We start from the raw sequence: 5,000 nt of genomic DNA on the forward strand, positions 1-5,000 counted from the left end.
GAGGAAAGAATTAAAGATGGTATAAAGGGTACCTCGCAGAGAGGGGTACACCGTAGCTGCTGGTCTTTGAAGGAAGTAGAACAGCTGGCCCTTCTAGAGTTGCAGTTTCAGGGGAAAAAGAATATCAATAAGATCATTGCTGAAGCGCTTGGGACTAAGACCAACAAGCAAGTCTCTGACAAGAGACGGGACCTAAGTAAAAAGACAGGGGCCCCCATGTCAGACAGCTTACATTTTTCTTCTAGGCCTCTTGAGACATTGTCTCCCCCACCAAATGTAACAACGGGGACTTCATCCATACTCGCTCAAGCAGCTGAGCGGCTTACGAATGAGAATTCTGGGACCCTGGAAAAGCCTGCAATGGAGGCAATAAAGGCTTGGCTTAACGGCGAGGGCCAACATGATGCCCTCGTAGAAACTGCCACAGCATTGATGCTTTGTCCGATGAGATTGGTGAAAAACAAAGGCAAACGTTCAAAACCCGAGAACGACATTATTAAACCCAGGATATTACCCACACGATCTTGGATGAAGAAGAGAGCGGAAAAACGAGGAAGCTTCATGAAGCACCAGAAGCTCTTCTTTAAGAACCGCTCTCTTCTTGCGTCCTTAGTCCTGGATGGCACTGAACGTCATGAATGCCGAATCCCGAACGCAGATGTATATCGTTTTTACTGCGAAAAATGGGAGAAGGTGTTGCCATTCAATGGCCTGGGCCAATTTAAGTCATCAGGTGTTGCAAATAACGAATACTTTGAGCCCCTAATTTCGGTGGAGGAAGTTCAGACTGCCATACGGGCCATTAAACCAACGTCAGCAGCTGGGCCAGATGGCCTAACAAGGGCTGCAATCTGTGCTGCCGACCCCGAGGGTCGGACACTGACAGCCCTATTTAATGCATGGATGATTACAGGAATTATTCCCAAAGAGTTGAAAAAGAATAGGACGATTCTTATTCCTAAGGTTATGGACGATGAAAAGCTGAAAGAATTGGGGAACTGGAGACCAATAACGATCGGTTCAATGATTCTGAGATTATTTTCCAGAATAATGACTGCACGTCTTGCTCGTGCTTGTCCCTTAAACCCAAGGCAGCGTGGTTTTATAGCGGCATCTGGCTGCTCTGAAAATCTTAAGGTGCTACAGGACCTTATGAGACATGCTAAGAAATTGCACAGGCCGTTGGCTGTCATGTTTATCGACATAGCGAAAGCTTTTGACTCGGTTTCGCATGCTCATATTTTATGGGTGTTAAGGCACAAGAAAGTAGATGAACACGTGGTGGGCATCATCCAGAACGCCTACGATCGGTGTACGACCTCGTTCAAAAGCAATGGCGAGTCGACTCGAGAAATTAGCATACGTGTTGGTGTCAAACAGGGTGACCCCATGTCACCCCTGCTCTTCAATCTTGCCATGGACCCTTTGATATGCACCCTAGAGTCACACGGAGTTGGGTACTCCATTGATACCGACCACGTGACAGCTCTTGCGTTTGCTGATGATTTGGTGTTGGTGAGCGAATCTTGGGTTGGTATGGCCGCCAATCTAGCGATCTTGGAATCATTTTGTGGGCTATCGGGATTGGAGGTTCAGGCCAGAAAGTGCCAGGGCTTCATGATAAGCCCAACCAAAGATTCATATACGGTGAACAACTGCGACCCATGGACTATCAAAAATAAAGATGTCCATATGATCCAACCTGATGAATCAACGAAATACCTTGGTCTGAAAATTGGCCCTTGGACTGGCACTATACAGCCTGATCTACATTGTCAGCTAAAGACATGGATCTCGAAAATCGATGAGGCGCCTCTGAAGCCAACTCAGAAGGTTGAACTACTCAATGCCTATGCCCTACCCAGATTGTTATATCCTGCAGACCACTCGGACTGCAAGCAATCAACTCTCCGTGGGTTGGACCAAGAGATTAGAAAGGCGGTAAAAGGATGGCTCCACCTTCCCGCTTCAACTTGTGATGGACTGTTATATGCCAGAGCCCGAGACGGAGGCCTTGCCATCTTGAAACTGGAAAAAACAATCCCTTCGGTTCAAGTTAGAAGGCTGCAACGTATAGCAAACTCGTCCGATGCTATCACCCGTAATATTGTGTCCTCGCAGGGTATGGAGGAAGAATACCGTAATTTGTGGGTACGAGCAGGGGGTGACAGTGATGCAATCCCAACATTCGTTCTCAGGGACTCGGTGTCAAAAGAACCTGTATATCCGAGACCCTGCGATTGGAGGGAGCATGAATTTCAGAGATGGTGCGAAAAGCCGGTTCAAGGAAGGGGCATTGTAAACTTTGCGCATGATAGAATCAGTAATGCTTGGTTGAGGCCATGGTGCGGCTTTAAACAATGCTTCTTTATCGCAGCACTACAACTAAGGGCAAATATTTACCCAACAAGAGAAAGCTTGAACAGAGGCAGAGATGGGGCCTTACGTTCCTGCAGGAAATGCTCTGCCAGACTCGAGTCCCTTTCGCACATTCTCGGTCAATGTCCTGCAGTACAGAAAGCAAGAATTGCGCGACATAACAAGATCAGTAACATTCTGGCAGACGAAGCGGCTAGATTGGGCTGGTCTGTATACAAAGAGCCACGGTTCATATCCGAGACGGGAGAGATGAGAAAGCCTGACCTCGTGTTTGCAAAAGATGAGGAGGCGGTTGTGATCGATGTCACCGTCCGTTTTGAGCTTTCAAAGAATACCTTGTCAGATGCTGCCTCGCACAAAGTTTCGTACTATACCCCTCTTGGTGATCAAGTCAAAGTGCTGACGAAGGCTAGCAAGGTCACATTCTTTGGATTCCCGGTTGGGGCAAGAGGAAAGTGGCCCCTTGAGAATAACGAGGTACTTACCTCCCTGGGCCTGACCAAACCCAGAACGACATCACTGGCCAAGATGATTTCCCGCAGAACGCTGCTTTTCTCTCTTGATATTCTGAGAATGTTCTGTGGAAATTATGCGGTCTATGAACAGTCATAGACAACCTCCGAAACAAATAATAGTTTTGTTTTAAGATGTCATTTGTTTTAGATTGATTTTGTTATTTTCGAAGGTGAAGTCGGTTTTTATTTCATTTTACTATTTTCCACAATTTAGATTGTTATTTTCCAAGACGAAGTCTTGGTTTTTTTTATTGTTAGTTTTTTTTTAACACGTCGTATTTGTTACTTTAGAGCTTAGAGGGGACTTTATTTTCGCCTTACTATTTTCTGCCTACAAAGAAGATTAAAAATAAGCTTTTTTCAAGATGGTTTTGTTATTTTCCAAGGTGAAGTCTTGGTATTCTTATTTTACTATTTTCCATAAAGAAGACCTTTCTTTTAGATTTTGTTATTTTCCAAGACGAAGACTTGGTATTTTTATTATATTGCTATTTTTTACACGAAGCTTATTCAAGAGCACTTATATAGATTAGACTTTGTTATTTTAATTCTTTATTTTTGGACTACATCAGTTCGAGAGTCCTGTAACTTACTATTTTCTGCCTACAAAGAAGATTAGAAATAAGCTTTATTTAAGATGTTTTAGATTAGATTTTGTTATTTTCCAAGGTGAAGTCTTGGTTTTTTTTATTTTACTATTTTCCACAAAGAAGACTTTTCTTTTCTTTTAGATTTTGTTATTTTCCAAGACGAAGACTTGGTATTTTTTTTTTTTTGCTATTTTTTACAGGAAGCTTTATTCAAGAGCACTTATATAGATTAGACTTTGTTATTTTAATTCTTTATTTTTGCACTACATCAGTTCGAGAGAAGACTACAAACCAGCTTTATTTAAGATGTTTTAGATTAGATTTTGTTATTTTCCAAGGTGAAGTCTTGTTTTTTTATTTTAATATTTTCCACAAAGAAGACTTTTCTTTTAGATTTTGTTATTTTCCAAGACGAAGACTTGGTATTTTTTTATTGCTATTTTTTTACACGAAGCCTTTTCAAGAGCACTTATATAGATTAGACTTTGTTATTTTAATTCTTTATTTTTGGACTACATCAGTTCGAGAGTCCTGTAACTTACTATTTTCTGCCTACAAAGAAGATTACAAATAAGCTTTATTTAAGATGTTTTAGATTAGATTTTGTTATTTTCCAAGGTGAAGTCTTGGTTTTTTTTATTTTACTATTTTCCACAAAGAAGACTTTTCTTTTCTTTTAGATTTTGTTATTTTCCAAGACGAAGACTTGTTTTTTTTTATATTGCTATTTTTTTTTACACTGCTTTATTCAAGAGCGCTTATATAGATTAGACTTTGTTATTTTAATTCTTTATTTTTGGAATACATCAGTTTGAGAGTCCTGTAACGTACTATTTTCTGCCTACAAAGAAGACTACAGACAAGCTTTATTTAAGATGTTTTAGATTAGATTTTGTTATTTTCCAAGGTGAAGACTTGGTATTTTTATATTATTATTTTCCACAAAGAAGATTTTTCTTTTAGATTTTGTTATTTTCCAAGACGAAGACTTGGTATTTTTTTTATTGCTAGTTTTTTTTATATGTTACTTCAGAGCATAGAGAGGACTTTATTTTTACCTTACTATTTTCTGCCTTCAAAGAAGATTAAAAATAAGCTTTATTCAACATTACATATATAGATTAGACTATGTTATTTTAATTCTTTATTTTTTGGAGTACATCAATTCGAGAATCCGGTAACTTACCGACTCTACTCCTTGTTGCCATTGATGCACGGCAGCAGGGATTCGATAATACACGGCATCCCAGTCAGGGACCAGCTTGATGATGCTGGATCTGCGTTGGATACACCAGCATGGGAGTACAATACGGTTATTGACTCCACCCCGTGTTATCAAAGATGCATGGTAACAGGGCGAAGGAAACTCACAGCATCCTTGCCACGCTTGCGCAGCAAGCAAAGTATTGCTGACCGAAACGTATCGATGAGGGAGCACGCCAGAAGGAGCACGCTGGTGTTTGCCGACTAGTCTCTCGATTGCTGAAGATGCCAGACGTCTGCTTGCGGCATCAGC

The 5,000-nt window shown here is 40.9% G+C and overlaps 1 pseudogene; it reads left to right on the forward strand.

The window, feature by feature from the left end:
• Positions 1-5,000, forward strand: part of LOC142912177 (28S ribosomal RNA) — a 10,613-nt pseudogene that overhangs the window by 3,743 nt on the left and 1,870 nt on the right.

The sequence above is a fragment of the Petromyzon marinus genome, unplaced genomic scaffold (assembly GCF_048934315.1).
Source record: "Petromyzon marinus isolate PM22_M1 ecotype Great Lakes invasive population unplaced genomic scaffold, UKy_Petmar_22M1.pri1.0 PM_G_Scaffold_192, whole genome shotgun sequence".
NCBI lineage: Eukaryota > Metazoa > Chordata > Hyperoartia > Petromyzontiformes > Petromyzontidae > Petromyzon > Petromyzon marinus.